Source organism: Arvicola amphibius, chromosome 11 (genome assembly GCF_903992535.2).
Source record: "Arvicola amphibius chromosome 11, mArvAmp1.2, whole genome shotgun sequence".
NCBI classification, from domain to species: Eukaryota; Metazoa; Chordata; class Mammalia; order Rodentia; family Cricetidae; genus Arvicola; species Arvicola amphibius.
In genome coordinates, this window is record NC_052057.2 from 37,056,395 (window position 1) to 37,067,497 (window position 11,103).

Below are 11,103 nucleotides of genomic sequence, written 5' to 3' on the forward strand. Positions count from 1 at the left end.
CGGCATTGTATCAGTTACTCCTCACCACACCACATGTGGCCATTCAAACCGAGGATGCCTGTCATATACAGTTTGTTATGTGTATGTATGTGCATATATAGAATGTGTGTATCGGTTCCTGTGGGTATGTGCATGTGTGCGCATGCACATGGAGGCCATTGATTGATATTGCATATCTTCCCCAACTGATCTCCTTATCTTGTGAGAAAGGGCCTCTCATGGAATCTGGAGCTCATCAGCTAGGCTCGGTTAGCTGGCCAGTGAACCCCACTCATCCTCCTGTCTTTGTGTCCCCCAGTAAGAGAACAAAGGGGTGTACCACTAAACCCAACGTCTTACATGAACCCCAATTCTTACACAGCAAGCACTATCTTCAACACGGCTTACATTCCAGTCCTGTGTACCACCCTTGTAAGTCCTCCACTCCCGAAATGCCACTGCTGGATAAAACATGAATTCCTTTAAACCTCAGTTAATTCAGTAGCCAGTGTGGGCTCTTGAACAAACAAGACACCCCAAAGCGCACTGCTGCGTCAGGAACCAGCTCACATCTGTAGTGTTTCCGCCCTTGTTGGTCTTTTCCACCAACAGGTAAGAGTGAGGTTTTGACACACTTAATGTAACCCCGGGTGTTAATCTTATAATCACCCTGTCAGCACTTTCCGTGGCTGTGTTAATGGCCACCTTTCAGCCACTCAAAACTCTTGCCAATAAAAATAATCCAGAATCCAGCCAAGCAGAATTCATACAGCTCCCTTTTTCTCCTCATTTTTTAAATCAATGAGGTGTTTTAAGGACCAGCCTTAGATGCAGGGGTTTGCCTCTACGCTGTCCTTCTGGGACACACTCCCTTACTTACAAGAAAATTCAAGCTTTCTTCTTGATCTGAGTCTTAATTTTTCACAGGAAGAAAAAAAAAATGTCATTAGCACCGAAAGGTAAGCCATCTTTTTCTTGAACCAGACCAAAAGCCTTGACTATCTACACAGCTCTAAGGAACCCCAGTGAATTGATGCACACCCTGAAGAGACGGACACCTGGGTCAGTACACACGGAACACGAAGGTGGACGCCACCTCACAGGGTGCGTGGAGCCATCAAAGGAAATGGTGACTGCCTGGTTTATGTTCCCGCAAAGGGCAGGACACCGTGTCAGACTGAGTGTTGCCGAGGTGACTGTCTCCTGGCCTTACTTCTCTGGACTGACTCCACTTCACGTTTGAGTTTTCTTCCCTCCCTGCATTTAGAAGACATCCAAGAGAGTCTGAAGTCCCCCCTCACTCCCCAGCCCCCGTGACCTGTTCGTTTTTCTCTTCCGGCTCACCTAAGCTCTACACAGCCACTCCGCTAAGAACTCAAATTAACGTGCCCTAGTTTTATTTCTGTGGCTTATAAAAATACCTTGACAAGCCAGGTGGTGGTGGCGCACGCTTTTAATCCCAACACTTGGGAGGCAGGGGCAGGCGGATCTCTGTGAGTTCAAGACCAGCCTGGTCTAAAACGTGAGTTCCAGGACCTCCAGGGCTACACAAAGAAACCCTGTCTCAGTACCCCCCCCCCAAAAAAATACCTTGACAAAAACAACTTAGGGGAGATGGAGTTTAATTTGTCTCCCAGTTCCAAGTCACAGTTCAGTACTGAAGAGCAGTTTCGTCAGCAGAGGGCTAAGAGCGCTGTTCGCATGGTGCGTGAGGTTAAGAGCAGTGCACAATGAATGAATGGATACATGGCCGATCACTCAGCTTCCTTGTTCTACTCTCATGTGGTCTAGAGCCCCAGTCCAGAGGTTGGTGCCACCCAATTTTAAGCTAGATCCTTCCAGATCAATGAACACTCAAAACAATCCCCAACAGACATGTCCACAGACACACCTGATCCAGACAGTCCCTCATTGAAACTTTTTAATCAGGTAGTTCCAGTCAGCGTCAAACTGACAAATAAAATCAACCATCACAGTGAAGTTTCTCTGTTCTGTTTTATTTTGTTTGGCTCTATCGACTTTTAACACCTTTGTCAAGAAATGTGTCACACACATCAGAATTTACTCCCAGATAAAACACTCCGTCTTGGAGAGAAGCTCATTAAGACTCAGGATGTACTACGGGGAGGTGTGTGTGAAATGGTCCATCCTTGGGAAACTGGTTAGCCTTCAAAAAAGTAAACCACTCAAAAACCCCAGGAAGTTCCTGAACCTGACCAATGAGTTCACTCCTGCCCCCTGCCCCTCAAAGTCATATAAGCACTAAGGACTGCTGAGACACACTCAGACTAGTGGAGATGGCTGGAAGAGATAGTCTCCAATCTGTTGAGGTTGTGCAGTGGGTCCAGTTCTCATGAGCTATCATTGTGTTAGTGTAGCTTTGGGTAACGTTATGTCTGCTTCTGAGTTATTTCTGCTTCTGTAATTAACCCCTCACCCAAAACTTCTGTAACCCCCAATAAATTCACAGTTTACCAAGACAGACTTGGGGGTATTGTTGCTCTGGTCTGTCATTGGCTCCCTGTCTGTGGTGAGTTAAGCTCGCTCACAGTCTTCCCAGAAATGGTGTCACACAATGTGGTCATCTGACACTTGAATTCTCGCTCGGTCTTCTGGTTCACACGTTTTTCGGAGATGAGACTCCTTTCTATGTGCCGGCTGAAAAGGGGTGAGACTCCAATCTAAAACTACACAAGTGTATTCTAGAGCATGAATGCCACTTAAATCCAGCCTTCTTTGAGTTGTACCGTGCCTAGACACAGAAGGCAGCCATGGGAGGAGGGGTGCAAAGCTTGGAATTGTGATGGAAATGCAGCTGAACTTCTCATTGGAAGCAAATGCCGTTGTTTAAAAATAAAATAAAATAAGCCTTGAAATCTGAGTTGGTGGGAAGACTTGCACAGCTTACCCTGTGCAATCTTAGTGGGGTTGTGGTATATATAAATAATGGAGCTTTAGTCACTTTATTGTTTATGTTTTTATTATTTATTCACTTGTGGAGGGGTGTGTGTGTGTGTGGAGGGGTGTGTGTGTGTGTGTGTGTGTGTGTGTGTGAGTGTGGAGGGGTGTGTGTGTATACGGGTATGTGTGTGTGGAGGTGTGTGTGTAGACAGGTATGTGTGTGTGTGGAAGGGTGTGTGTGTGTATGTGTGGAGGTGTGTGTGTGGAAGGGTGTGTGTGTGTGGAGGGGTGTGTATGTGGAGGGGTTGTGTGTGTGTGTTTGTGTGTGGAGGGGTGTGTGTGTATACAGGTATGTGTGTATGGAGGTGTGTGTGTGTGTGTGTAAGGGTTGTGTGTGTAGCGGTGTGTGTGTGTGTGTAGGGGTGTGTGTGTGTGTGTGTGTAGATGTGTGTTTGTGTAAGGGTATGTGTCATTGAGCACTAATGGAGTACAGAACCAATCTCTCTTTCCACCATATGGGACCTGAGAATCAAACCCAAACCATTAGGTTTGGAAAATGGTAAGCCGAGCCATCTTGTTGGCTCACATTAGTCATTTTTCAAAGATTAATTATATTTACGCAAAGGAAGATTTGAGTGGACTGTTGTATGAATCTTTAATGTCAAGGACTTGAGATCAGATTAGTGGGAATTCTGTCCCTTAATCTGGAGCAGACTCTCCTTTTAGCATCTCAGGGACTTTAGTGTTCCTGAAAGAAAGCAATTCTGCTGGGGACGAGGGGCGCTATTTGTGTTGGCATCAACCAACAAGAGCACACTCTTGTTTGTCTCTGGGGGCACAGTTTGGGGTTAGACAAAATTAGGCTTGACCAAAACAAACAAGTATAGCACTGGGAAGAGTCCATGTGTGACACAGGCTTTCTCCAGCACTGAAAGTACTGAAAAGTACTGAAGTACAGGACACTCTATTCACAGCCCACCACTAAGGAGAGCAAGGCCCCTCATGTTATATGTCTTGTTTCAAACAGAGCATCATTAATCTTCACAGGAACTCTAAAAATCTATCAAGCATGTGTATGTGAGAAAGGCAGAGAAAACTTTAGATTTTTTTCTTGAGATATTTTCACTTGTATTTCTGTTCATTACTCCAAACATGTGCTAAATAACCTGATTTTATTCTTATCAAATCAAAATGCACTAAAATCAAATCACCAGCATGGTCCTTGTCTTCCTAAACTATTCCATCATTTTCCCATCCTAAGAACATGGATGGACACTAGTTTATAAGCATTTGTCTTGGCCTTGATGGTCCATCATCCCCATTGTCTAACATCCTGGCATTGAATATCCAGAACCGTTTGTCTTGGCCTTGATGGTCCATCATCCCCATCGTCTAACATCCTGGCATCGGATGTTCAGAATGCTAGGATATCAGAGAACACTGGAAGCATTGCTTTGTCTGTTTAATCACTGTTTTGTTCTGAATCCAGTGTCCACCTCTGATCCACATGGCTCACATTAGACTCTCAGGGGGATACTTGAAATCATAGCTCATTTCTAACCCCATAAACACTACTTTTTCAGTTTAATTCTTTAATTGTCACAGTAAGTGTATAGCGAACAATAAAGAAGAAAACTTACAACTACATAAAAGTATGGGAATATTCTGTCTCAAAATATCATATGATAACTGTAGCCACTAGGAACCTCGGCCTGTAATTTTTCTCTTTCCTTCTTAGGTTAACAGATTCCCTTTTAGGGATCCCTTTATATCTTCTTTTGTCACATCAGAATTTGAAGCATCACTACTGATATATTTTGTGGCCATTTTTATGCAAAACAAAGGTCGTAGGTACACAGAGACTGTTGGTACCAAAACAGTTGATCTGATAACCAAGACGGACTCTGAGTAGCACTGTATACCACAAGAATACGCTAGACAGAAGGATGACTCATGTTCCAGGAGAGACGGAGCCACGTGACACAAGAGTTCATCCCGCCACTGAGAGTGACACACAATTTAAAATGCTCAAGTTATTTATGTCTAAATTTCCTACGTAATACTTCAGACCACAGTTAGGGCAGAGGCAGCTCAAAATACAGAAACCAACATCATGGATAAAAAGGGGGACACTATAGATGTAACACATGTGTAAAGTAGTCCTACCGAATGCTAAATAATAAAAATATCAATTTTAATTACAGCTAGAGCCACTCTGATGGGAAAGTCTGAATTCTGGAATGTTTGGGACACTGAAACTTTTCATGAGCTAACATGATGCAAAAAGTAGAAAATTCCACCCATAAAACTAAGTTTCAAGTACTATACTAAATGACGAAAAATATTACACTACATTATCTTCAGCCTGTGCAAATGAGATTTATATGAAACATGTGAATTTTGTGTCCAGACATGGTTCCATCCATTAAATAACTCGACCTGTATATTCAAATACTCTGAACTTCTAAGAAACCTCTAAAATCTGAAATACTGGTTTCTGAGCATTTCAGATAAAGGACACTCAACATGGGGCAATGAAGCCAATGTGCAGCTTTATTCTTTAAGAGCAGCTTGGGGCACAAGAAAAGAGAATCGTACAGAATGGTAAATTCATTGCGCAAGTCATTTTGTTCCCAGGCAAAAGAGAAAGACTCGATTACCTGGGAGAACTGGCAGGCAGGAAGAGGGCTGACGATCAGCAGCCTTTGAGCAGCCCGGAAGTGGAGCAGCCAAGGGTCTCTCAGCAGCGAGGACTTAGTGATCTGACTGACTGTGGAGTGGACGCCGCCCAGCCCACTCACTTGGCCTCACTTCACACCACTCAGACTTCAAAGCCATTGCCTTCACCAGTGCGGTGTGGCGCAGAAGGCATGTCTAATGGTCTGAAAAGCATCTTGGGAGGCAGGACGGTAGGCGGGCCCCTGAGCTTAGTGCTTTGCCCAAATGACTTTCCGCAAGCAGCGAGCCATCAGACGGTGGCCAAAATATGAAGGTCTATTCCTTACCGCGAAAGTGCTAAGTTTCCCTAGTGAGAAAGAGATATGAGCAGGCACGGAACTGCTAGCTGCTACAGCTTCCCCAAGGAGAAAGAGACCCCTGGGTAAGAGGAGAGGACAGGCGCAAAAGAGCATGCCTTTACAATGCTCTGAAACCGAGCAAATAGCGCTTATGTGAAAACTCTAATTGCTGCCGTGTGTTAATGACTTAGGAAGTTGAGGTTGCAGGCAATGGAGACCAGCCCGGTGACAGTGTGCTCATTAAAGCCTCAGTGGAGACCTGTAGCCTTTGGGCCGTGCTCAACAAGTACAGCTCTGGTCCTCACACCCGGCTGAGAGGAGCACTCTGGGTTTACTTTTATCATTAAATAAACTCTGCTTAATTAGCAGTTACTTCTCAGGTTTGCCAAACATTGCTTGGCGTTCAGTCTAACCAAACATGGGACAGACTCAGCATAAACTTGAACCAAATTACTTTATTGTCTTTTATAGCATGTGCCAGATGGAAGTAGGAAGACAAACAAGTTTTAAAAAGATCAAAATCTCTACAAAGATAGTAAAAAGTATTTTTTTGAAAACCAGGGAACACTTGGGAAAGAAATGATAATGAAAACTGATAAATTTTATGCAGATTTAAATTATATGGACAAATGCTGCCATTAGCTAGTTTATCATCCTATAAATATAAAACATTAAAATCAACAACTGAGTTTTAGCCATGGTCCCAAACAAACCACCCAAAAAGCAACACTTTAGACAACTAGAGAGATGTCTCAGTGGTTAAGAGCAGTGGCCACTCTTGCAGAGGACCTGCGTTTGGTTCCCAGCACCCACATGGTGGCTCCCAAACACCTGTAACTCCAGTTCCAGGGAATTGGATGCCCTCTTCTGGCTTCTATTGGTAACTATACATATTTGGCATACATGCAGTCAGATATACCCAAGTATGCATAAATAAAAATAAAAGAACCTGTCTCGAAAAACCAAAAAAAAAAATAAATAAATAAAAAATAAAAAAAAAATAAAATCTTTTTTTGGAAAAATGTAATCTTTCATCTTGTTTTGATTCAACTAAAGAAAATAATTGACTCTCCAAATATCAGGTAAGATGTATCAAGAGGAAACAAAGCCACCCCCTGGAAATGCTAACTTCATATAAAAAGACCGGGGGAGACACTGTGGTGATTGGATCTTGGCTGTCATTGACGTGTGATTTAGGATCACACTGAACATTAACCTCTGGTTTTGTGGATCCTTAGTTTTTAGACTGTATTAACTGAACTGAGAAAACCCACACTAGATGTGGGTGGTGCCATTCCAGGGGCTGCCAATCTGAACCGAATGAAATGGAGAAAGCAATTGAGCACCAGCGTTTGCTGTTGCCCAGAGTCCTGGGTGTGGATGCCATGTGACCAGCTGCCCCTTGCTCCTGTTACCTCTTTCATCACGCTGGACTGTGTAACCATGAGCCAAAACAATCCCTTCTTTTCTTAAATTGCCTTTGCCAGAGATTCGTCATGGTGATGAGAAGAGCAATTAACACAGAGACCTTCGTAAAACCGTGTGCTGGGCATCTGAGCTGCAAGACACAGAAAGACAAAAAGATGGCCTCTCCTCTTAAAAACCCAAGTCTACTTCAGGGAGGCACGATGGATCATGGCAGAAACCAAGAGTGGAAAACAAGACAGGTCCAGGCATGCTTACATTGTACAAGCAGCTTGGGAGTTGGGTAGGAAGCTGAGGTGACTGGGCAGGCAACAGTCTAGCAGCAAGGTGAGCTTCCCAAGGAAGGCAAAGTCAGGGAGACATCTTGTCTGGGGCCAGTGGGCCTAGAGGAGTCAGTATTCCCCACTGCGGGGAGAAGACATTGTCCTTGTTCATTTGTTTACATCTCATTTTGATTTGTGATTATGAGTATATGTGTGCACGCGTTTGCAGAGACCCAAAGTGTGTCCTGTCCCTGGCACTGCGGCAGTAGACACTCATGAGCTGTAACATGGATTATAACTACTCGGCTATTGGGGTTAAGGCTGAAGATCAGAGAAGCAAAGCAGTGAGCCACTAGAGAGTTCTCACTTCTACCATTGCTCACCGAAGAGGTGATCCACCAAACCTCAGACTGTCTCACCCAGACCACACTGAACTTATATTCTTCTCTAGTGCTGGGATTCAAAGTATGAGGTCTGTTTCTCTTTTTAGACAGATTCAATCCCATGCAACCCAGGGTGGCCTTGAGTCCTGGGATTAAAAGTGTGTGCCACCGCTCCCTGGCCTCTAGTGGCTTGTTGCTATGCTCTGATCTTCAGGGAAGCTTTATTTATTAAAACACAAATAAGATATCACTATAGTAAGCTACTCTATATGGGTGCTGGGAATAGAACCTGGGTCTTCTACGAGAGGAGTACACCATCTTAACTGCAAACATTTCCCCAGTTGAAAGAACTCCAACTTAAAAAATACCCAGAACATTTACCTGGGTTGACTCAGCCATATAAAGAGTGACAGAAATCATATCGATAAGGTAGGGACATGCCCTAGGAAGCTTTGAAGCTTACATGGAGGAGGAATATAAACATATCTGCACTTGAATAAGACACACCAGAATGAAATTGAAAATAAAATCTATGTCCTGGCAATGCTGAAGCATGCATGGGCAGCCCATATATGACGGTTCTGTTGAACTTGTTCATATTGGGTTTCATGGTCTAGGTTGATGAGGACGACTGACCAGGTCTCTTCCTCAAGTGGGCACCAGATCTCATTACAGATGGTTGTGAACTACCTTGTGGTTGCTGGGATTGAACTCAGGACCTTTGGAAGAGCAGCTAGTGCTCTTGACTGCAGAATTATAGGAAATAATAGAAAACCATGAGAGGGGCTTGCAGAAAACAAATGTGTATCTTTGTTTCTTTGCCATGACAGACATCAGTGGGTTTTAAATAGAAACCAACATCAGCTCAAGCATATAGACCAGAAAATGTCTTACCAAGATGTATGAAGCCTTTGCTTTCATCAACAGTATAACTAAAACAACAAATAATAAGTTATGTGAACTTCAAGTTTTTATTATCTTTTATTTATATGGTGTGTGTCTGTGTGTCTGTGTGTCTGTCCGTGTGTCTGTCTGTCTGTCTACCACTATGTGTGTGCTATACCCATGAGGCCCATGAGGCCCATGAGGCCAGAAGAGGGCACTGGATCCCCTGAAAATGCAGTTACCAGAAGTTATGGATTTCCTAGGTTGGGTGCTGGGAACCAAATTCAGGTCCTCTGTTAGAGCATCAAGCTCTCTTAACCAATCAACTGAGTGAAACTGTCACTCAACTCAAATCAGCTCAACAGTAATCAGTCATCTCGTGACTTCCAGGCCCAGGCCCACTCCTCGGAAGCCAGTTCCACATTAGAGCAGGAGGAGCTGACATGCTATATTGTTGTATCTGATTTAACATTGGGACAGATATTGCCGTTTCTCACTTCACTCTTTTCAAATTCTGCCTTGTTAGGAGTGAGGAGGAGGAGGAGGAGAGACACGGAAGGACAACAGACTAACAATTTCATCACCTTTGCTGCTTGGAGTATGGAAGCACAAAGAAGCTTCAAGGGGGAAGTTACAAATCCTGCTCCCACTGAGAAGAACTTCCTCTGCAGAGGTCCTTCCTTGACGGTTGATAATTTGTCAGACAGAAATGCACAAAAAGACACAGACACAAAAGCGAAATCTGCAAAAAAAAAAAAATCTGTATTCAGAATCATGTCACATGTAGCCACGTTCATCCTGCAGAAAATCTGTAATAAAATACACCCCCATCCATGCCCATCATGCCTCCTGGTATGCAGGTAGCCATGATCACCTTCTCTTGGTTCAGTCCAAGGTCAAGCAGATAACACACACCACCATCATCTCCCCCAGAGTTACCCCAGAGGATCATGGCACTGCTATTTAGAATTACTGGACCAGGTAGCCCTAAACATAAGGACAGCAGGGACCAAGAAGAATGGTGGTGGGTGTCATAGAGATCAATGTAAAGCCAGCAATGAGTGACTGGGGACAGAGCCTCATGTGCACCAGACTGCCCTTACTTCAGTCCCAGTGTCCCATGAATCCAGAGGGGTGGATATATACCCAGGATTCCAGGACTATATACCCAGGATTCCGGGACTACAGGCAGAGGATGAATTCAGGGTCATCCTTGGGTTCCAAGTCAATCTGAGCTCCAGGAGGCTCAGCCCCAAAAGGAGCAATGAAATGAAACCGAGGACTCCAACAACTTCCTCAACCATCTTCTCCGAGTTTAAGTTGCTGCCATGATAACTCAAGACGGTGGTGGGAGGGGTCTTTCCTGTAGAAACATGAAAGGTGTAGAAAATAAAGATCAGTAGATATGGGCATTTGGACGTCACCCAAGGAAATGTCAGTTTTCTCTCTAACCACTCTGTGAACAACCCACCCAGACATGCAGCATCCTGTCCTATTCAGACTCCCCTGTTTAAGAGCCGGAAAGAGCCCAGAACTACCCCACATTTGAGAAAAAGTTTCAGTGGAAAGAGGTGGAACCATGCTCATAAAAGGAAAAAAAAATCACAAAACATCGGGGGTTTTGGTCTATATATTACCAGCTACAGTAAGGACCTCTCCCAGGTCCCTACTGAGGCTCCCTGACCTGGACTTACAAACTCTGCTCAGGCCCAAGTAATTCAGTTTTGAAAAACAACTTCTCTCTACAGAAGGATAATATGATGGGTTGTTTTTTTTTTTTTTTTGCCATCTAATGTAGCATCCTTTCAGAGCCTGTAACTGGACTCCAGATACATGAAGGCTATAGGCTTGTCCTGATCAGGGGAAATGTCCTTCTTTTTTTGTGAAAATGACTTTAATATTTAAAGTAATATTTATTCAGACAGAAATAGCAAATAATTATGCCAATGAATAAAATAAGCTTTGCAAAATATTAAACTTACATTTACTCTTGTGTATGTTACTAGAATTCTCTTCTGCGTGGTACAGTTTTATTATTTTTACATTTGGAGCATAGCACATAAATGATTCATATATAAATAGGAACATAAACAGTATGACACTTTCCTTGAAAATTGCTTGAAGATGTATTTAGGAAATAAACTGCGTGTTTATTTTCTGAAAAAAAGCAATTAATCATGTCTTTTACCCATATTCCCATCTGGAAGAGGCATTTGCTTATTAACCACCACTCACCAGGGACCAGGAGCT